The sequence below is a fragment of the Ranitomeya imitator genome, chromosome 1 (assembly GCF_032444005.1).
Source record: "Ranitomeya imitator isolate aRanImi1 chromosome 1, aRanImi1.pri, whole genome shotgun sequence".
Lineage (NCBI taxonomy): Eukaryota > Metazoa > Chordata > Amphibia > Anura > Dendrobatidae > Ranitomeya > Ranitomeya imitator.
Genome location: NC_091282.1, coordinates 12,910,612 through 12,934,491, shown reverse-complemented (window position 1 = coordinate 12,934,491; position 23,880 = coordinate 12,910,612). Strand labels below are relative to the sequence as shown.

Genomic DNA, 23,880 nt, shown 5'->3' with positions numbered 1-23,880 from the left:
CATGGGATTGGGGGAATTGGTAGTGATGGGATTGGGGGAATAGGTAGTGATGGGATTGGGGGAATAGGTAGTGATGGGATTGGGGGAATAGGTAGTGATGGGATTGGACTTGGGTGCGGACTTGTATCAGGGATCACAGATCAGTCACACAGCACAGCAGTCAGAAGAGATCGCAGGAGGATGGCAACCACTGGCCACCAGTTATTTCTCTCTCGCAGGGACACAGCGGCTACACAACCGCTCTGCACACCAGATCTGAGGGAAACAGAGCGCAGAGCAGTGACATTATTTTAAATTAACCCTTTTGGCGCGGTTAAGCAGTAATTATTAACTAGCAAATTGGCGCCAAAACGATTAATAAAAATCAGAGGTGACGCTGAGATCACTCCATCTATTTTCGCTGCTCTGATTGGTGCCGTCTCAGACATTAACAATCATAGCTTGCCACATTAAAAAATGTTTTTGCAACTTTATTGCCAACACGCTGTGATTGGCTGCTAAGAGTTGGCAGACCAATCACAGCAATCCTTGATGGAGTAGACTGGGCAGGAGGCGGTAAAGCCCCCCGTGTTGATGTACAGGCAGGGCCGGACTGGCCATCTGGCAAATGCCAGAAGGGCCTGTCTGGTCATGGGCCACCTTGTCTGCTACTTTGTTAACAGATTCGGTGTTATCAAGACACCTATAGAATGAAGAGTTGTGACGGAGGTATCATTAGAAATATTGGTCTTGTAGTAAATCTTGCTTTCCTCCATGCAGGGTAATATTAGGGTAATATCCCATCTGGTTCTTGGGGTTGGGGATAGCATGGACCCGTGTGATTTAAAATGCCAGGGCTGAATTTCAGCCCCAGTCCGTACCTGTGTACAGGGATGGTCTGCGGTCAGAGACAGTAGACTTCTATATTCCGTCACTGCACGATGGACAGTTATGACCGAAACTTGCCGCACCGCACATGTACAGCGCATGTTTAAGAGAGAGATTAATGGAGACTTAGGCTACTTCCACACTAGCGTCGTTTGGGATACGTCGCAATGCGTCGTTTTGGCGAAAAAACGCATCCTGCAAAGTTGTCTGCAGCATGCGTTTTTCCCCATAGACTAATATTACCGACGCATTGCGACACGTCGTGTTGTGGCGGACCGTCGGAACAAAAAAAGTTACATGTAACTTTTCTGTGCGTCGTGTCCGCCATTTCCGACCGTGCATGCGCAGCCGGAACTCCGCCCCCTCCTCCCTGCAACTCACAATGGGGCAGCGGATGTGTTGTAATAATGCATACGCTTCCCCCGTTGTGCTGCGTTGTCACAGGATGCGTCGGAACATCGGCCCGACGCACTGCGACGGGCCGACGCTAGTGTGAAAGTAGCCTCTCACTGATTATTACCCCCACACCTCGTGCTGCCCGATGTCCCTGCAGGGCCAACAACTGCGTCACCATCCCACTTATATCGTTCTGATCAGACCCCATGTAGAAGAAGAGCGGACCCCCTGACATTTTGCTGTCGTTGAGCCCTTGAGGCTACAACACCCCGTCCCGTGCATTCTGACGTCATGTGATAAGGCTCTTTAACCCCTTCCTGATATTTGGTGTCCATGCATGGAGAATGCCAGGTGTGGGTCATACTGCTGCCGTTTAACCACTTCTCTGTCGCTGACACCCTGACAGCACCAAGTGATTGGGTATCCCATTCACCAGCCAATTATTGTAAAACAATGGGGAGACAAAGAGCGCAATAGGGTCTTATCCACGTTACAAAGAGGAGAATATATACCAAAATTTGCTCACCTGGTTAGGATGAGATTAGAGCATATAGATAGCGGCTGCTGCAGATCCTCAGGTCTTCACCGACCAGAGAAAATAATGTCTTCAAAAGGAGATTTGTAGTTAAAATTCTGCGCTGCCGCTAAGATGAATTTTAGGAGAGTAAAGGGACACTCTGCTGCTGGGTGTCCCTTCTCATGCTGCTGTTCTTTGTGATCACTGAGTGCTGTGTATTCATTCATTCCCCTCCCTTGGCAATGGCATATTGTCTCTTGTTACATACGATATCTATCATTGATCCCTGGACGGTGAAGTGTTACTTTCACTTTGTTTCTGCGCTCATTTCGAGCGCTGGCTCGCTGCTTAAATTGTTACTTTTATGTACGTGACACAATTTTAAACTCACTAATTATAATTTTCGGAATTTTAGATCACCACAAACTACCACAAATTAATCTTTATATATATATATATATATATATATATATATATATATATATATAGTTATATTTTTTAATGTAAAATAATAAAACATGATTTTATCCCACATTCAATGTAAAGATTCCAATGGATTTTCGATAAGAATAAGCAGCTTGTTGATTCCACTCGGTAGTTCATCTGTAAGGCATTTGCTTCTGAACTGGAGTAATTCCTTTTCTTACAGGTTCTTGTCCATTAAAGTAGAGATCGTTTTTTGTTTTTTTTTATATTTTTTTTTTTTAAATGCTTCAAACTTGGAAATATTGTCTAGAAATATAAAAGAAGTCATTGCATTATTTTTTTCATTTTGTATATACCTCCCTAATCGTTTGATTTGTTAATTGTGTTTCATCATTGAACTTTGACACTGAGTCATCTGACCTGTTGGTGCCCTTTTTTTTTTGTAACCTAGCAAAACTATTTATACCTGTGATGCCTGTATGTTCTGTGTGGTATTTCCTGATGAAGGGGGCATGAGACCCCTGAAACGCGTTGAATAAAACCACTGTGAATTTCATCTTAGCGGCAGCGCAGAATTTTAACTACAAATCTCCTTTTGAAGACATTATATTCTCCAGCCAATGTTACTTGATTGCAGGGTTCCAACAATGGGTTGCCATGACTGCCGGGGGCCTGTAGAAGACCCCCTGTATCTGCCGCCAAGGTTTTCCTACAAAGTTCGGTATTTATAGGATCGCAGGTTCAAGTCCCCGTTATTTTCTCACGAGGACGAAGACTCAAGACTAATGAAGACGAGACGACAGCAGCAGAGACACCGCGACTCACAGATCAGAAGAAAATAATCAGGGAAATGAAAGCTGTTGTCAGACGGAGAAAATGTAGAGAAAACCGGAGCAAGTCTGGAGAAAAATCATCTATTATAGGACGACGCCGGAGAGACGTCATCACATCCACCGGAGCCAACAAGGAGCCTCTCACCTCGTGGTGTAAGAGGCCGGAGCTCCTCCATCATCACATCCTGGTACCGATCCTGGTGTCCTTCTAGATACTCCCACTCCTCCATGGAGAGATAGACAGCGACGTCCTGACACCTTATAGGAACCTGACAACAGCCACACCATCATCACCCAGAATCCTCCAGTGCTGTATAATGTCCTAGCAGTCACCTCTCCGCTCATCACCCAGAATCCTCCAGTGCTGTATAATGTCCCAGCAGTCACCTCTCCGCTCATCACCCAGAATCCTCCAGTGCTGTATAATCTCCCAGCAGTCACCTCTCCGGTCATCACCCAGAATCCTCCAGTGCTGTATAATGTCCCAGCAGTCACCTCTCCGCTCATCACCCAGAATCCTCCAGTGCTGTATAATGTCCCAGCAGTCACCTCTCCGCTCATCACCCAGAATCCTCCAGTGCTGTCCTGTATAATGTCCCAGCAGTCACCTCTCCGCTCATCACCCAGAATCCTCCAGTCCTGTATAATGTCCCAGCAGTCACCTCTCCGCTCATCACCCAGAATCCTCCAGTGCTGTATAATCTCCCAGCAGTCACCTCTCCGCTCATCACCCAGAATCCTCCAGTGCTGTATAATGTCCAGCAGTCACCTCTCCGCTCATCACCCAGAATCCTCCAGTGCTGTATAATGTCCAGCAGTCACCTCTCCGCTCATCACCCAGAATCCTCCAGTCCTGTATAATGTCCCAGCAGTCACCTCTCCACTCATCACCCAGAATCCTACAGTGCCGTCCTGTATAATGTCCAGCAGTCACCTCTCCGCTCATCACCCAGAATCCTCCAGTCCTGTATAATGTCCCAGCAGTCACCTCTCCGCTCATCACCCAGAATCCTCCAGTCCTGTATAATGTCCCAGCAGTCACCTCTCCGCTCATCACCCAGAATCCTCCAGTGCTGTATAATGTCCCAGCAGTCACCTCTCCGCTCATCACCCAGAATCCTCCAAGTCCTGTATAATGTCCCAGCAGTCACCTCTCCGCTGATCACCCAGAATCCTCCAGTGCTGTATAATGTCCCAGCAGTCACCTCTCCACTCATCACCCAGAATCCTACAGTGCCGTCCTGTATAATGTCCCAGCAGTCACCTCTCCGCTCATCACCCAGAATCCTCCAGTGCTGTATAATGTCCCAGCAGTCACCTCTCCGCTCATCACCCAGAATCCTCCAGTGCTGTATAATGTCCCAGCAGTCACCTCTCCGCTCATCACCCAGAATCCTCCAGTCCTGTATAATGTCCCAGCAGTCACCTCTCCGCTCATCACCCAGAATCCTCCAATGCTGTCCTGTATAATGTCCCAGCAGTCACCTCTCCGCTCATCACCCAGAATCCTCCAGTCCTGTATAATGTCCCAGCAGTCACCTCTCCGCTCATCACCCAGAATCCCCCAGTCCTGTATAATGTCCCAGCAGTCACCTCTCCGCTCATCACCCAGAATCCTCCAGTGCTAGGTATAATGTCCCAGCAATCACCTCTTCGCTCATCGCCCAGAATCCTCCAGTGCTGTATAATGTCCCAGCAGTCACCTCTCCGCTCATCACCCAGAATCCTCCAGTCCTGTATAATGTCCCAGCAGTCACCTCTCCGCTCATCACCCAGAATCCTCCAGTGCCGTCCTGTATAATGTCCCAGCAGTCACCTCTCCGCTCATCACCCAGAATCCTCCAGTCCTGTATAATGTCCCAGCAGTCACCTCTCCACTCATCGCCCAGAATCCCCCAGTCCTGTATAATGTCCCAGCAGTCACCTCTCCGCTCATCACCCAGAATCCTCCAGTGCTGTATAATGTCCCAGCAGTCACCTCTCCGCTCATCACCCAGAATCCTCCAGTGCTGTATAATGTCCCAGCAATCACCTCTTCGCTCATCGCCCAGAATCCTCCAGTCCTGTATAATGTCCCAGCAGTCACCTCTCCGGTCATCACCCAGAATCCTCCAAGTCCTGTATAATGTCCCAGCAGTCACCTCTCCGCTGATCACCCAGAATCCTCCAGTGCTGTATAATGTCCAGCAGTCACCTCTCCACTCATCACCCAGAATCCTACAGTGCCGTCCTGTATAATGTCCCAGCAGTCACCTCTCCGCTCATCACCCAGAATCCTCCAGTGCTGTATAATGTCCCAGCAGTCACCTCTCCGCTCATCACCCAGAATCCTCTAGTGCTGTATAATGTCCCAGCAGTCACCTCTCCGCTCATCACCCAGAATCCTCCAGTGCTGTATAATGTCCCAGCAGTCACCTCTCCGCTCATCACCCAGAATCCTCCAGTGCTGTATAATGTCCCAGCAATCACCTCTTCGCTCATCACCCAGAATCCTCCAGTCCTGTATAATGTCCCAGCAGTCACCTCTCCGCTCATCGCCCAGAATCCTCCAGTCCTGTATAATGTCCCAGCAGTCACCTCTCCGCTCATCACCCAGAATCCTCCAGTGCTGTATAATGTCCCAGCCGTCACCTCTCCGCTCATCACCCAGAATCCTCCAGTGCTGTATAATGTCCCAGCAGTCACCTCTCCGGTCATCACCCAGAATCCTCCAGTGTCGTCCTGTATAATGTCCCAGCAGTCACCTCTCCGCTCATCACCCAGAATCCTCCAGTCCTGTATAATCTCCCAGCAGTCACCTCTCCGCTCATCACCCAGAATCCTCCAGTCCTGTATAATGTCCCAGCAGTCACCTCTCCGCTCATCACCCAGAATCCTCCAGTGCTGTATAATGTCCCAGCAGTCACCTCTCCGCTCATCACCCAGAATCCTCCAGTCCTGTATAATCTCCCAGCAGTCACCTCTCCGCTCATCACCCAGAATCCTCCAGTCCTGTATAATGTCCCAGCAGTCATCTCTCCGCTCATCACCCAGAATCCTCCAGTCCTGTATAGTGTCCCAGCAGTCACCTCTCCGCTCATCACCCAGAATCCTCCAGTGCTGTATAATATCCCAGCAGTCACCTCTCCGCTCATCACCCAGAATCCTCCAGTCCTGTATAATCTCCCAGCAGTCACCTCTCCGCTCATCACCCAGAATCCTCCAGTCCTGTATAATGTCCCAGCAGTTACCTCTCCGCTCATCACCCAGAATCCTCCAGTCCTGTATAATGTCCCAGCAGTCACCTCTCCGCTCATCACCCAGAATCCTCCAGTGCTGTATAATGTCCCAGCAGTCACCTCTCCGCTCATCACCCAGAATCCTCCAGTGCTGTATAATGTCCCAGCAGTCTCCTCTCCGCTCATCACCCAGAATCCTCCAGTCCTGTATAATGTCCCAGCAGTCACCTCTCCGCTCATCACCCAGAATCCTCCAGTGCTGTATAATGTCCCAGCAGTCACCTCTCCGCTCATCACCCAGAATCCTCCAGTCCTGTATAATGTCCCAGCAGTCACCTCTCCGCTCATCACCCAGAATCCTCCAGTGCTGTATAATGTCCCAGCAGTCACCTCTCCGCTCATCACCCAGAATCCTCCAGTGCTGTATAATGTCCCAGCAGTCACCTCTCCGCTCATCACCCAGAATCCTCCAGTCCTGTATAATGTCCCAGCAGTCATCTCTCCCCTCATCACCCAGAATCCTCCAGTCCTGTATAGTGTCCCAGCAGTCACCTCTCTGCTCATCACCCAGAATCCTCCAGTGCTGTATAATGTCCCAGCAGTCATCTCTCCGCTCATCACCCAGAATCCTCCAGTCCTGTATAGTGTCCCAGCAGTCACCTCTCCGCTCATCACCCAGAATCCTCCAGTCCTGTATAATGTCCCAGCAGTCACCTCTCCGCTCATCACCCAGAATCCTCCGGTGCTGTATAATGTCCCAGCAGTCACCTCTCCGCTCATCACCCAGAATCCTCCGGTGCTGTATAATGTCCCAGCAGTCACCTCTCCGCTCATCACCCAGAATCCTCCAGTGCTGTATAATGTCCCAGCAGTCACCTCTCCGCTCATCACCCAGAATCCTCCAGTCCTGTATAATGTCCCAGCAGTCTCCTCTCCGCTCATCACCCAGAATCCTCCAGTCCTGTATAATGTCCCAGCAGTCACCTCTCCGCTCATCACCCAGAATCCTCCAGTGCTGTATAATGTCTCAGCAGTCACCTCTCCGCTCATCACCCAGAATCCTCCAGTCCTGTATAATGTCCCAGCAGTCACCTCTCCGCTCATCACCCAGAATCCTCCAGTGCTGTATAATATCCCAGCAGTCACCTCTCCGCTCATCACCCAGAATCCTCCAGTCCTGTATAATCTCCCAGCAGTCACCTCTCCGCTCATCACCCAGAATCCTCCAGTGCTGTATAATGTCCCAGCAGTCACCTCTCCGCTCATCACCCAGAATCCTCCAGTGCTGTATAATGTCCCAGCAGTCACCTCTCCGCTCATCACCCAGAATCCTCCAGTGCTGTATAATGTCCCAGCAGTCACCTCTCCGCTCATCACCCAGAATCCTCCAGTGCTGTATAATGTCCCAGCAGTCACCTCTCCGCTCATGACCCAGAATCCTCCAGTGCTGTATAATGTCCCAGCAGTCACCTCTCCGATCATCACCCAGAATCCTCCAGTGCTGTATAATGTCCCAGCAGTCACCTCTCCGCTCATCACCCAGAATCCTCCAGTGCTGTATAATGTCCCAGCAGTCACCTCTCCGATCATCACCCAGAATCCTCCAGTGCTGTATAATGTCCCAGCAGTCACCTCTCCGCTCATCACCCAGAATCCTCCAGTGCTGTATAATGTCCCAGCAGTCACCTCTCCGGTCATCACCCAGAATCCTCCAGTCCTGTATAATGTCCCAGCAGTCACCTCTCCGCTCATCACCCAGAATCCTCCAGTGCTGTATAATGTCCCAGCAGTCACCTCTCCGCTCATCACCCAGAATCCTCCAGTCCTGTATAATCTCCCAGCAGTCACCTCTCCGCTCATCACCCAGAATCCTCCAGTCCTGTATAATGTCCCAGCAGTCACCTCTCCGCTCATCACCCAGAATCCTCCAGTGCTGTATAATGTCCCAGCAGTCACCTCTCCGCTCATCACCCAGAATCCTCCAGTCCTGTATAATGTCCCAGCAGTCACCTCTCCGCTCATCACCCAGAATCCTCCAGTCCTGTATAATCTCCCAGCAGTCACCTCTCCGCTCATCACCCAGAATCCTCCAGTGCTGTATAATCTCCCAGCAGTCACCTCTCCGCTCATCACCCAGAATCCTCCAGTGCTGTATAATGTCCCAGCAGTTACCTCTCCGCTCATCACCCAGAATCCTCCAGTCCTGTATAATGTCCCAGCAGTCACCTCTCCGCTCATCACCCAGAATCCTCCAGTCCTGTATAATGTCTCAGCAGTCACCTCTCCGCTCATCACCCAGAATCCTCCAGTGCTGTATAATGTCCCAGCAGTCACCTCTCCGCTCATCCCCCAGAATCCTCCAGTGCTGTATAATGTCCCAGCAGTCACCTCTCCGCTCATCACCCAGAATCCTCCAGTGCTGTATAATGTCCCAGCAGTCACCTCTCCGCTCATCACCCAGAATCCTCCAGTCCTGTATAATGTCCCAGCAGTCACCTCTCCGCTCATCACCCAGAATCCTCCAGTGCTGTATAATGTCCCAGCAGTCACCTCTCCGCTCATCACCCAGAATCCTCCAGTCCTGTATAATGTCCCAGCAGTCACCTCTCCGCTCATCACCCAGAATCCTCCAGTCCTGTATAATCTCCCAGCAGTCACCTCTCCGCTCATCACCCAGAATCCTCCAGTCCTGTATAATGTCCCAGCAGTCACCTCTCCGCTCATCACCCAGAATCCTCCAGTCCTGTATAATGTCCCAGCAGTCATCTCTCCGCTCATCACCCAGAATCCTCCAGTCCTGTATAATCTCCCAGCAGTCACCTCTCCGCTCAGCAGCTCAATCATCTTGTTGCTGAGCTCCAGGATCTTCTTGTTCCTCTCATGTAGCAGGGAGTGCGGGGGAGGCTCTGTGATGGGGCCCGGGCTCCGCCCTCCTGACTCCTGGAGATGGATGATGGGAGTCACACCGTCCCCCGGTGTCTTCCTCACTATGGTGTAATCCTGTGTATGGAGAGAGACACTTAGGGAGAAGAATTCCTTCCCGACTCCAGATCTGACAATCAGTAGAAATCCCGGGATCAATAACCTTCTCCAGTAATCTGGGGCCATAACCGGGAATATTATTCCCCTCCGGACAGACATCCCGGCCCCTCTACAGCTCTTACAGGGAATCCCCATGACAACTCCTCCGGGCAGAGAGCTCCACACAATCACTGCTCTTACAGTAAAGAATCCTTCTCTCTATTCTGGATGTCGGACTTGTCACAGAACACAATAAAGCTGATAGAAATGTAGAGGAGTTACCTCTCCGCTCAGCAGGGAGATGATCTCCAGGGCGAAGTGGAATAATCTTCTGGTGGTCTCATCCCTGTCCTCGTCCATCCTCGGGGTCATTCAGGAGGAGGAGGGATGAGCACTGGATCAGCTGGAGGGATCTCGTCCTGCCGGCGTCTTCATGATGAAGGAGAAGATGGAAATCACCGGGGACGAGAGAACGACAATCACTAAATTCTGCCAAATATCAACATTTATCTGGAGGAAAAGCCACAAAACTCCACCGCGGCCTCCTCCGCCGATCTGACCGCTCATCATCAGCCTTGTAGGTGGAGGACGGTCACCGTGGTAACTACACCTCCAGCAGAGGACGGTCACCGTGGTAACTACACCGCCAGCAGAGGACGGTCACCGTGGTAACTACACCGACAGCAGAGGACGGTCACCGTGGTAACTACACCACCAGCAGAGGACGGTCACCGTGGTAACTACACCGCCAGCGGGGCCGTGAGATGAGGAGACGCTGCACATCCCCCATACAATGCTGCCCGTCCCCAACACTGAGGAGCCGCAGTCACAGGGGGCAGGAGCCTCCACAGGAACAGCTCTGATCTCACCCCACACTCTCCTCTCACAGATTTACCACAAACCCTCCTGTAATCTCACCGGAATGGCGGGAAATCTGCTGCTGGCTGACACCAGAGAACACGAGCTGCACACAACCAGGACGGAGCTGCTGCACGGAGAGAGGAAGGACCTGTGGTGACGTCACCGTCATGTGATCAGGGGGCGGGGCTCAGGGGAGAATGGTGATGAAGAACTTCAGTGCAGGAGCTCTGGAAAGGTTAGGGACTCCCAGACCTCCTGTAAGGCCGGTTTCACAAGTCAGTGGCTCCGGTACGTGAGGTGACAGTTTCCTCAGACACTGACACACGTAGACACAGTGAAATCAATGCATCTGTGCAGATGTCATTGATATTTTGCGGACCGTGTCTCCGTGTGCCAAACACGGAGACATGTCAGTGTTCGTGGGAGCGCACGTATTACACGGACCCATTAAAGTCAATGGGTCCGTGTAAAGCACGTACCACACACAGACGTTGTCCGTGTGCCGTGCAGGAGACAGCGCTACATTAAGCGCTGTCCCCCCCACTGGTGCTGAAGCCCCATTCATATCTTCTGTGCAGCAGCGTTTGCTGCAGAGAAGATATGAATAATAGTGTTTAAAATAAAGATCTATCTGTCCCCCGCCCTCCCACCCCCTGTGCGACCCCCCGCTGTTCTGAAAATACTCACCCGGCTCGCTCCCTCGTTGGCTGTCGCTGTTTCCTGGTCTGGCCGCATCTTCTGTATGCGGTCACGTGGGGCCGCCGATTACAGTAATGAATATGCAGCTCCACCCCTATGGGAGGTGGAGCCACATATTCATTACTGTAAATGAGTGGCCCCACGTGACCGCATACAGGAGAAGATGCGGCCAGGAGAGGAAGCAGCGCGGGCGAGGGAGCGAGGCAAGTGAGTATTTTCAGACTGCATTGACTTTAATGGGTCCGTGTAATCCGTGCGCTCCCACGAACACTGACATGTCTCCGTGTTTGGCACACGGAGACACGGTCCGCAAAAAAACAGATGCATTGATTTTTGTGTGTCTATGTGTGTCAGTGGCTCCGGTACGTGAGGAAACTGTCACCTCACGTACCGGAGACACTGAAACAGGCCGAATAGAGTATTCTGGTGAGAAAAGTCATCTTAATCGCCCTTATCCGAACCCACCAAGAGATGCAGCTTCTCCTAATTCTGAAGTTGTGAATGAAGTTTGAGGATAGTTGGCATAGAAAAGGGACTCTAAGTTATCGGTTAAGTTTACACCTAGATATTCGAGGTGACTGGGGGTCCATTGATAGGGAAAATCTACTTTGAGTTGCGGGATAATGGTGGCAGGAGGGATAGGCTCATAGTGTGTTTTTAATGGATTATCTGCAGGGCTGATATGTGTTCAAACTCACTGAGAGCGAGTCCTCGTCTGTTCACTCCTCACTCCATCGTACTCCCCCGTGCCGTGAAGATTTATGTCGACCCAAGCTTTAACAAAGACAAGCTTTGCATCACAGGACCGGGCGAGTGTTGCCGTGTTTTGCTCTTATCTTTTGCATGTTTTCACTGTTGGTTTACACACGAGCACCTCCCGTGAGTGCCAGATTCCTGACACACTGACACACAGATTTATGTGGTCTTCTAAAGGCTGTGCTCCTTGCTTTTTTTTTTTTTTTTAATGGATCCATTATTTCACCTTACGTTTCATCAGTTTTTCGTAGGATCCATCGCTGTGCGTTTTTTCGCCGCACACAAAAAAACATCCTCTGTACGTTTTCTCAGGCTGCCGGAAAACAAATTTTAGACATATCAGGTAAAAAAAACGGATGAAACGTGTGGTCATCAGGTACAATCTGGTGCTAATACAAATCTGAGAAAAAAACAGATCCGGCGGCTAATTTTGCTGGATCCGTTTTTTTTCAAAATTCGACGGCAAAAACCTGATGTGTGAAAGGGGCCATAGTTGTATATTTCTTGTGTGCTCCTCTCCTTTCTCTTCGTACATCTTCTTAATCCCAAACCGTTATATAATATTTAGTTTGCATCCGTAATTTATATTAATTCTTAACCAGTGTCCCTCCCACCTATTCCATCAACATTCAGATCAGCTATTTTGAACTCCCCCAATGTTCCACCCATGTCCGCCAATATGTACCAACTGGTCTGTTCAAAGGGTTCCACAATTCCCTGAAATTTTCTGTATAATGTAAGAAGCTTTTCCACTTTGTCATGAGTGGTTTTATACTCTTCCTTGTTACGTTCTTCTTCCAGCCATTCTACGTGAAACAAAGTCTTCGTGCCTCACAGAATTTTATACCACTGAGCGGTAAAGAAAGAATGAATTAAATTTTTACCACTAAAATGTTGTTTTAGCCCCAAGTTTTTAATTTTTCTAAGGGCTAACAGGAAATTTTCTTGACAACAAACTGAGGTCCATTTTTTCCTGAGTGCGCCAATACCCTACATGTAAATCGGGAAATAATTTTCAGGCACAGTGCAAAGCTCAGAAGGCAAGGAGCGCCAGATGTTACTATTATGGTTTGTAGGTGCCATGACCCACTGGGAAAGCCCCTGAGGTGCCAGAATAGCAGAACCCCCAAAAGTGACCCCATTTTACAAACTACACCTCTCAATGAATTCATCTAGGGGGTGCAGTGATCAGATTGACACCACGGATGTGTCACAGAATTTTATACCCTGAACTGCTCGCAGCAAGCCAGTTACAGTGGCTTGCAAAAATATTCACCCCTTAGCATTTTACCTGTTTGTTATATTACAACCTGTGCACCATCAGCTCTAAATAGTCTAAGTTGGTGAAGGGAGAAAAATATAGGCATAAATTAAGATTTCTGGGATAAAAGAAATAAAAATTTGCATGTGCATATGTATCCACCCCTTTTGCTATGAAGGCCCTAAAAATATCTGGTGCAAGCAATTACCTTCAGGCCATGTTCACACGTTGCGGTTTTTACCGCAGAACCACAGCGATTTTGCCGCTGCGGGTCCGCTGCAGTTTCCATTGCGTTTACATTTACATGTAAACCAATGGAAACCGCTGTGCACATGCTGCGGGAAAAAACGCGCAGAAACGCAGCGGTTAAAAACCCGCAGCATGTCACTTCTTTGTTAAGAATCGCAGCGATTCTGCACCCATAGAAATGCATTGATCCGCTTACTTCCCGCATGGGGCTGTGCCCACCTTGCGGGAAGTAAGCAGATAATGTGCGGGTTATACCCGGGGAACCATATTTGAGTAAAAAAAAAAAAGAATTAAAATAAAAAATAATGATATACTCAACTTTGAAGTCTCAGCGCTGCACGCGGCCGTCCGGTCTCAGGTTTGCTATGCGACCAGGATCTGCGGTGACGTCGCGGTCACATGACCATGACGTCACGAAGATCCTTCTCGCACAGCATCTTTGGAACCGGACCACCGCCTGCAGCGCCGAGGAGATCGGGACGTCAGAGGGTGAGTATATCATCATGATTTTATTATTTTTAACATTACTATAGATGCTGCATATTGCTGCATATGCAGCATCAATAGTAGGGGTAAAATCCCGCAGCGGAACCCGCAGGACAAACCACGATAAATCTGCAGGGATAACCGCAGCGGGTTTGCCCTGCAAATTTATCAAATCCGCTGCGGGAGAACCCGCAGGGACAGGACGCAACGTGTGAACATAGCCTTATAAGTCACTTGCTTACTAAGTGTCACATAGTCTGTCAGTATATACACTTTCCCTTTTCTGAAAGGCCATTGAGGCTGCAACACGATTAACCCCTTTCTGCCAGCTGACGGAATGGTACGTCAGCTGGCAGAACCCCCGCTTTGAGTTGGGTTCCGGCGGTGAGCCCACCTCAAAGCCACGACATGTCAGCTGTTTTGTGCTGCTGACAGCGGCATTTAACTAGCACTCCCGGCCGGAAGTGCTCGCACCGCTGACCCCCATCATATGATCGGGGGTCATCGGTGCATTGCCATAACAACCAGAGGTCTCCTTGAGACCTCTATGGTTGTTGATGGCCGATTGCTTTGAGCGCCACCCTGTGGTTGGCGTTCAAAGCAACCCTGCATTTCTGTTACATATAGGTGATCTGTGCGTCACCTCTATGTAGCAGAGTTGATCGAGTTGTGCATGCTTCTAGCCTCCCATGGAGGCTATTGAAGCATGCCGAAATTATAAAGTGTTTAACCCCTTTCTGACATCGGACGTACTATCCCGTCGAGGTGGGGTGGGCCCCTATAACCACGGACAGGATAGTACGTCCAGCACGATCGGCGGCGCTCACGGGGGGAGCGCGGCCGATCGCGGCCGGGTGTCAGCTGCCTATCGCAGCTGACATCCGGCACTATGTGCCAGGAGCGGCCACGGACCGCCCCCGGCACACCGCTATCAAAGATGATCGCGATGTGCCGGCGGTGCAGGGAAGCATCGCGCAGGGAGGGGGCTCCCTGCGGGCATCCCTGAGCCCCCCGCAGCAACGCGATGTGATCGCGTTGCTGCGAGGGTCTTACCTCCCTCCCTGCTTGCTCCAGGCCCGGATCCAAGATGGCCGCGGATCCGGGTCCTGCAGGGAGGAAAGTGGCTTCACAGAGCCTGCTCAGAGCAGGCACTGTGAAGCCTGCAGTGCTGCATGTCAGATCAGTGATCTGACAGAGTGCTGTGCAAACTGTCAGATCACTGATCTGTGATGTCCCCCCCTGGGACAAAGTAAAAAAGTAAAAAAAAATTTTTCCAAATGTGTTAAAAAATTTTTTAAAAAAATGAAAAAAATATATATATTATTCCCATAAATACATTTCTTTATCTAAATAAATAAAAAAAAACAATAAAAGTACATATATTTAGTATCGCCGCGTCCGTAACGGCCCGACCTATAAAACTGGCCCACTAGTTAACCCCTTCAGTAAACACCGTAAGAAAAAAACGAGGCAAAAAACAACGTTTTATTATCATACCGCCGAACAAAAAGTGGAATAACACGCGATCAAAAGGACAGATATAAATAACCATGGTACCGCTGAAAGCGTCATCTTGTCCCGCAAAAAACGAGCCGCCATACAGCATCATCAGCAAAAAAATAAAAAAGTTATAGTCCTGAGAATAAAGCGATGCAAAAATAATTATTTTTTCTGTAAAATAGTTTTTATCGTATAAAACATAAAAAAATGATATAAATGAGATATCGCTGTAATCGTACTGACCCGAAGAATAAAACTGCTTTATCAATTTTACCAAACGCGGAACGGTATAAACGCCTCCCCCAAAAGAAATTCATGAATAGCTGGTTTTTGGTCATACTGGCTCACAAAAAATGTCACGTGCCCGAAAATGTTACCAATAAAAACATCAACTCGTCCCGCAAAAAACAAGACCTCACATGACTCTGTAGACCAAAATATGGAAAAATTATAGCTCTCAAAATGTGGTAACGCAAAAAATATTTTTTGCAATACAAAGCGTCTTTCAGTGTGTGACGGCTGCCAATCATAAAAATCCACAAAAAAACCCACTATAAAAGTAAATCAAACCCCCCTTCATCACCCCCTTAGTTAGGGAAAAATTTAAAAAATGTATTTATTTCCATTTTCCCATTAGGGCTAGGGCTAGGGTTAGGGCTAGGGTTAAGGCTACAGTTAGGGTTAGGTCTACAGTTTGGGTTGGGGCTAAAGTTACAGTTAGGGTTTAGATTACATTTACAGTTGGGAATAGGGTTGGGATTAGGGTTAGGGGTGTGTCAGGGTTAGAGGTGTGGTTAGGGTTACCGTTGGAATTAGGGTTAGGGGTGTGTTTGGATTATGGTTTCAGTTATAATTGTGGGGTTTCCACTGTTTAGGCACATCAGGGGCTCTCCAAACGCGACATGGCATCCGATCTCAATTCCAGCCAATTCTGCGTTGAAAAAGTAAAACAGTGCTTTTTCCCTTCCGAGCTCTCCGGTGTGCCCAAACAGTGGTTTACCCCAACATATGGGGTATCAGCGTACTCAGGACAAATAGGACAACAACTGTTGGGGTCCAATTTCTCCTGTTACCCTTGGGAAAATACAAAACTGGGGGCTAAAAAAAAATTTGTGTGGGAAAAAAAAAGATTTTTTATTTTTACGGCTCTGCGTGATAAACTGTAGTGAAAAACTTGGGGGTTCAAAGTTCTCACAACACATCTAGATAAGTTCCTTGGGGGTCTAGTTTCCAATATGGGGTCACTTGTGGGGGGTTTCTACTGTTTAGGTACATTAGGGGTTCTGCAAACGCAATGTGACGCCTGCAGACCATTCCATCTAAGTCTGCATTACAAATGGCACTCCTTCCCTTCCGAGCCCTCCCATGCGCCCAAACGGTGGTTCCCCCCAACATATGGGGTATCAGCGTACTCAGGACAAATTGGACAACAACTTTTGTGGTCGAATTTCTCCTCTTACCCTCGGGAAAATACAAAACTGGGGGCTAAAAATAATTTTTGTGGGAAAAAATTTTTGTTTTATTTTTACGGCTCTCCATTATAAACTTCTGTGAAGCCCTTGGTGGGTCAAAGCGCTCACCACACATCTAGATGAGTTCATTAGGGGGTCTACTTTCCAAAATGGTGTCACTTGTGAGGGGTTTCTACTATTTAGGTACATTAGGGGTTCTGCAAATGCAACATGGCGTCTCATCTCAATTCCTGTCAATTTTGCATTGAAAAGTCAAACTGCGCTCCTTCCTTTCCGAGCTCTCCCATCCGCCCAAACAGTGGTTTACCCCCACATATGGGGTATCAGCATACTCAGGACAAATTGTACAACAACTTTTGGGGTCCAATTTCTTCTCTTACCCTTGGGAAAATACAAAATTGGGGGCGAAAAGATAATTTTTGTGAAAAAATATTTTTTATTTTTACGGTTCTGCATTATAAACTTCTGTGAAGCACTGGGTGGGTCAAAGTGCTCACCACACCTCTAGATAAGTTCCTTAGGGGGTCTACTTTCCAAAATGGTGTCACATGTGGGGGGTTTCAATGTTTAGGCACATCAGGGGCTCTCCAAACAAAACATGGCGTCCCATCTCAATTCCAGTCAATTTTGCATTGAAAAGTCAAATGGCGCTCCTTCGCTTCCGAGCTGTGCCATGCGCCCAAACAGTGGTTTTCCCCCACATGTGGGGTATTGGCGTACTCAGGACAAATTGTACAACAATGTTTGGGGTCCATTTTCTCCTGTTACCCTTGGTAAAAAAATTTTGTGAAAAAAAGTTAAATGTTCATTTTTATTTAAACATTCAAAAAATTCCTGTGAAGCACCAGAAGGGTTAATAAACTTCTTGAATGTGGTTCTGAGCACCTTGAGGGGTGTAGTTTTTAGAATGGTGTCACACTTGGGTATTTTCTATCATATAGACCCCTCAAAATGACTTCAAATGAGATGTGGTCCCTAAAAAAAAATGGTGTTGTAGAAATAAGAAATTGCTGGTCAACTTTTCACCCTTATAACTCCCTAACAAAAAAAAATTTTGGTTCCAAAATTGTGCTGATGTAAAGTATACATGTGGGAAATGTTACTTATTAAGTATTTTGTGTGACATATCTCTGTGATTTAATTGCATAAAAATTCAAAGTTGGAAAATTGCGAAATTTTCATAATTTTCGCCAAATTTCCATTTTTTTCACAAATAAACGCAGGTACTATCAAAGAATTTTTACCATTGTCATGAAGTACAATATGTCACGAGAAAACAATGTCAGATTCACTGGGATCCGTTGAAGCGTTCCAGAGTTATAACCTCATAAAGGGACAGTGGTCAGAATTGCAAAAATTGGCCCGGTCATTAACGTGCAAACCACCCTTGGGGGTAAAGGGGTTAAAAATATTAAAAAAAATAAAAAATATATAAAAGTTCAAATCACCCCCCTTTCGCCCCAATCAAAATAAAACAATAAAAAAAAATAAAAAAATCAAACCTATACACATTTGGTATCACCGCGTTCAGAATCGCCCAATCTATCAATAAAAACAAAGGATTAACCTGATCGCTAAATGGCATAGCGGGGAAAAAAAATCAAACCGCCAAAATTACGTTTTTCTGGTCGCCACAACATTGCATTAAAATGCAATAACGGGCGATCAAAATAACGTATCTGCACCAAAATTGTATCATTGAAAACGTCAGCTCGGCACGCAAAAAATAAGCCCTCACCCAACCCCAGATCACGAAAATTGGAGACCCTACCTTTATCGGAAAATTGCGCTTTTTTTTTTTTTAAAGCAAAGTTTGGAATTTTTTTTTACCACTTAGATAAAAGAGAACCTAGACATGTTTGGTGTCTATGAACTTGTAATAACCTGGAGAATCATAATGGCAGCTCAGTTTTAGCATTTAGTGAACCTAGCAAAAAAGCCAAACAAAAAACAAGTGGGGGATTGCACTTTTTTTTGCAATTTCGTCGCACTTGAAATTTTTTTCCCCGTTTTCTGTTACGATATGGTAAAACCAATGGTATCGTTCAAAAGTACAACTCGTCCCACAAAAAATAAGCCCTAACATGGCCATATTGACGGAAAAATAAAAAGGTTATGGCTCTGGAAATAAGGGGAGCAAAAAACGAAAACAGCTCCGGGGGTGAAGGGGTTAACAAGAGGCACCGCTAATCAAACACCATGAAGATCAAGGAGCTCTTCAAACAGTCATGGTCAATATTGATGAGAAGTCCAAGTCAGGTTTGGGTTATAAAAAAATATCACAATCTCTGATGATCCTCCGAAGCACCAACAAATCCATTATCATGAAATTAAAAGGACATTGGGCCACAACAAACCGGCCCAGAGAAGGCTGCCCACCAAAACTCTCAGCCCGGGCAAGGTGGATATTAACCCCTTCCCGACCGGTGACACAGCGTATGCGTCATGAAAGTCGGTGCCAATCCGACCTGTGACGCATATGCTGTGTCACAGAAAGATCGCGTCCCTGCAGATCCGGTGAAAGGGTTAACTCCCATTTCACCCGATCTGCAGGGACAGGGGGAGTGGTAGTTTAGCCCAGGGGGGGTGGCTTCACCCCCCCTCCCCCCCCCCCCCGTTGCTACGATCGCTCTGGTTGGCTGTTGAAAGTGAAACTGCCAATCAGAGCGATTTGTAATATTTCACCTAAAAAACTGGTGAAATATTACAATCCAGCCATGGCCGATGCTGCAATATCATCGACCATAGCTGGAAAGACTGATGTGCCCCCACCCCACCCCACCGATCGCCCCCCCAGCCCTCCGATCTGTGGTCCGCTCCCCTCCGTCCTGTGCTCCGCTCCCCCGTGCTCCAATCCCACCCCCCGTGCTCCAATCCAACCCCCCCGCACTCCGATCCACCCCCTCGCACTCCGATCCACCCCCCCGCACTGCGATCCACCCCCCCCGCACTGCGATCCAACCCCCCCGTGCTCCAATCCACCCCCCCCGTGCTCCAATCCACACCCCCCCGTGCTCCAATCCACCTCCCCATGCTCCGATCCACCCCCCGTGCCCCCCCCCCACCCCATCATACTTACCAAGCCTCCCGGGGACCCTCCGTCTTCTTTCCTGGGCGCCGCCATCTTCCAAAATGGCCGGCAGATTCGTTTCAAGTGCATTTTGATCACTGTGATAAAACCTCACAGTGATCAAAATACAAAAAATACTAAATGACCCCCCCCCCCCTTTGTCACGCCCATAGGTAGGGACAATAATAAAAAAATAATTTTTTTTTTGTCCTTCCCCTAAGGTTGGGATTAGAACTAGGGTTAGGGTTTCGGTATGTGCACATGCATTCTGGTCCTCTGCGGATTTTTCCGCAGCGGATTTGATAAATCCGCAGTGCTAAACCGCTGCGGATTTATCGCGGATTTACCGCGGTTTTTCTGCGCATTTCACTGCGGTTTTACATCTGCGGTTTACTATTGGAGCAGTTGTAAAACCGCTGCGGAATCTGCACAAAGAAGCGACATGCTGCGGAATGTAAACCCCTGCGCTTCTGTGCAGTTTTTCCGCAGCATGTGTACAGCGATTTTTGTTTCCCATAGGTTTACATTGAACTGTAAACTCATGGGAAACTGCTGCGGATCCGCAGTGTTTTCCGCAGTGTGTGCACATACCTTTAGAATTAGGCTATGTGCACACGGTGCGGATTTGGCTGCGGATCCGCAGCAGATTGGCCGCTGCGGATTCGCAGCAGAGTTCCATCAGGTTTACAGTACCAAGTAAACCTATGGAAAACCAAATCCGCTGTGCCCATGGTGCGGAAAATACAGCGCAGAAACGCTGCGTTGTATTTTCCGCAGCATGTCAATTCTTTGTGCGGATTCCGCAGCGTTTTACACCTCTTCCTCAATAGGAATCCGCAGGTGAAATCCGCACAAAAAACACTGGAAATCCGCGGTAAATCCACAGGTAAAACGCAGTGCTTTTTACCCACGGATTTTTCAAAAATGGTGCGGAAAAATCTCACACGAATCCGCAACGTGGGCACATAGCCTTACGGTTAGGGTTGGAATTAGGGTTGTGGTTAGGGTTGTGATTAGGGTTATGGCTACAGTTGGGATAAGGGTTAGGGGTGTGGGGGGGTTAGTGTTGGAGGTAGAATTGAGGGGTTTCCACTGTTTATGCACATCAGGGGTCTCCAAACGCAACATGGCGCCACCATTGATTCCAGCCAATCTTGTATTCAAAAAGTCAAATGGTGCTCCCTCACTTCCGAGCCCCAAACGTGTGCCAAAACAGTGGTTTACCCCCACATATGGGGTACCAGCATACTCAGGATAAAACTGCGCAACAATTATTTGGGTCCAATTTCTCCTGTTACCCTTGTGAAAATAAAAAATTGCTTGCTAAAACATCATTTTTGAGGAAAGAAAAATGATTTTTTATTTTCACGGCTCTGCGTTGTAAACGTCTGTGAAGCACTTGGGGGTTCAAAGTGCTCACCACACATCTAGATAAGTTCCTTGGGGAGTCTAGTTTCCAAAATGGGGTCACTTGTGGGGGTTTCTACTGTTTAGGCACACCAGGGGCTCTGCAAACGCAACGTGACGCCCGCAGACCATTCCATAAAAGTCTGCATTTCAAAAGTCACTACTTCCCTTCTGAGCCCCGACGTGTGCCCAAACAGTGGTTTACACCCACACATGGGGTATCAGCGTACTCAGGAGAAACTGGACAACAACTTTTGGGGACCAATTTCTCCTGTAACCCTTGGGAAAATAAAAAATTCTGGGCTAAAAAATTATTTTTGAGGAAAGAAAACGTATTTATTATTTTCACGGCTCTGCGTTATAAACTTCTGTGAAGCACTTGGGGGTTCAAAGTGCTCACCACACATCTAGATTAGTTCCTTTGGGGGTCTAGTTTCCAAAATAGGGTCATTTGTGAGGGATCTCCAATGTTTAGGCACACAGGGGCTCTCCAAACACGACATGGTGTCCGCTAATGATTGGAGCTAATTTTCCATTTAAAAAGCCAAATGGCGTGCCTTCCCTTCCGAGCCCTGCCGTGCGCCCAAACAGTGGTTTACCCCCACATATGGGGTATCAGCGTACTCAGGACAAACTGGACAACAACATTTGGGGTCCAATTTCTCCTAATACCCTTGGCAAAATAGGAAATTCCAGGCTAAAAAATAATTTTTGAGGAAAGAAAATTTTTTTATTTTCATGGCTCTGCGTTATAAACTTCTGTGAAGCACCTGGGGGTTTAAAGTGCTCAATATGCATCTAGATATGTTCCTTGGGGGGGTCCAGTTTCCAAAATGGGGTCACTTGTGGGGGAGCTCCAATGTTTAGGCACACAGGGGCTCTCCAAACGCGACATGGTGTCCGCTAACGATGGAGATAATTTTTCATTCAAAAAGTCAAATGGCGCTCCTTCCCTTCCAAACCTTGCCATGTGCCCAAATAGTGGTTTACCCCCACATGTGAGGTATCGTTGTACTCAGGAGAAATTTCCCACCAAATTTTAGGATCCATTTTATCCTGTTGCCCATGTGAAAATGAAAACATTGAGGCAAAAAGAATTTTATTGTGAAAAAAAAGTACTTTTTCATTTTTACGGATCAATTTGTGAAGCACCTGAGGGTTTAAAGTGCTCACTATGCATCTAGATAAGTTCCTTGGGGTGTCTAGTTTCCAAAATGGGGTCACTTGTTGGGGAGCTCCAATTTTTAGGCACACGGGGGCTCTCCAAACGCGACATGGTGTCCGCTAAAGAGTGGAGCCAATTTTTCATTCAAAAAGTCAAATGGCGCTCCTTCCCTTCCAAGCCCTGCCGTGCGCCCAAACAGTGGTTTACCCCCACATATGAGGTATCAGCGTACTCAGGACAAATTGGACAACAACTTTCGTGGTTCAGTTTCTCCTTTTACCATTGGGAAAATACAAAAATTGTTGCTGAAAGATCATTTTTGTGACTAAAAAGTTAAATATTCATTTTTTCCTTCCATGTTGCTTCTGCTGCTGTGAAGCACCTGAAGGGTTAATAAACTTCTTGAATGTGGTTTTGTGCACCTTGAGGGGTGCAGTTTTTAGAATGGTGTCACTTTTGGGTATTTTCAGCCATATAGACCCCTCAAACTGACTTCAAATGTGAGGTGGTCCCTAAAAAAAATGGTTTTGTAAATTTTGTTGTAAAAATGAGAAATCGCTGATCAAATTTTAACCCTTATAACTTCCTAGCAAAAAAAAAATTTGTTTCCAAAATTGTGCTGATGTAAAGTAGACATGTGGGAAATGTTATTTATTAACTATTTTGTGTCACATAACTCTCTGGTTTAACAGAATAAAAATTAAAAATGTGAAAATTGTGAAATTTTCAAAATTTTCGCCAAATTTCCGTTTTTTATCACAAATAAACGCAGAATTTATTTACCTAAATTTACCACTAACATGAAGCCCAATATGTCACGAAAAAATCTCAGAACCGCTAGGATCCGTTGAAGCGTTCCTGAGTTATTACCTCATAAAGGGACACTGGTCAGAATTGCAAAAAACGGCCAGGTCATTAAGGTCAAAATAGGCTAGGTCATGAAGGGGTTAATCAGAGAGGCAGCAGAGTCCAAATGTTGCCCTGAAGGAGCTGCAGAGTTACCAAGCAGAGACTGGAGTATCTGTCCATAGGACCATAATAAGCTGTGCACTCCACAGAGGTGGCCTTTATGGAAGAGTGGGCGGAAAAAAGCCTTTACTAATGCACAAAAATTGTAAGGTTTGTTCTGAGTTAGCCAAAAGACATGTGGAAGACTCCCCAAATGTATGAAGGAAGGTGCTGAGGTTAGAGGAGACTAAAATTTAACTTTTCGTCCACCAAGGTATAACGTTATGTCTGGGGCCAAAGATACACAGCTCATCACCCCAAGAACACCATCCCCACTGTTAAACAGGATGATAGCATCATTATGTTATGGGGATGTTTTTCGGCAGCAAGGACAGTGAAAATGGTACGAGTCGAGGGGAAGATGGATGGTGCGAAATACAGGGATATTCTTGAAAAAAACTTGTTTCAGTTTGTCAGTGATTTGAGACAGGGAAGGAGATTCACCTTCCAACAAGACAATGACCCAATGCATACTGCTAAAGCAACACTCGAGTGGTGTAAGGGGAAACTTGTAAATGTTCTGGAGTTGCCTAGTCAAAGCTCAGGCCTTAATTCAATTGAGAATCTGTGGTCAGACTTGAAAATTGCTGTTCACCAGAAAAAAACATCTAACTTGAAGGAGCTGGAGCAGTTTTGCCTTGAGGAATGGGCACAAATCCCAGTGGCAA

The 23,880-nt window shown here is 47.4% G+C and overlaps 1 long non-coding RNA gene and 1 pseudogene across 1 annotated transcript; both read right to left on the bottom strand.

Annotated features, from left to right (window-relative positions):
• LOC138658290 (zinc finger protein 850-like) overlaps positions 1 to 23,880 on the bottom strand; it is a 242,457-nt pseudogene that overhangs the window by 68,839 nt on the left and 149,738 nt on the right.
• On the bottom strand, positions 9,196 to 10,730 carry LOC138657487 (uncharacterized). The gene is made up of 3 exons (XR_011317059.1): positions 10,197 to 10,730; positions 9,561 to 9,707; positions 9,196 to 9,257 (listed from the first exon to the last, which is right to left on the bottom strand). It is a non-coding gene; the product is annotated as an uncharacterized lncRNA (long non-coding RNA).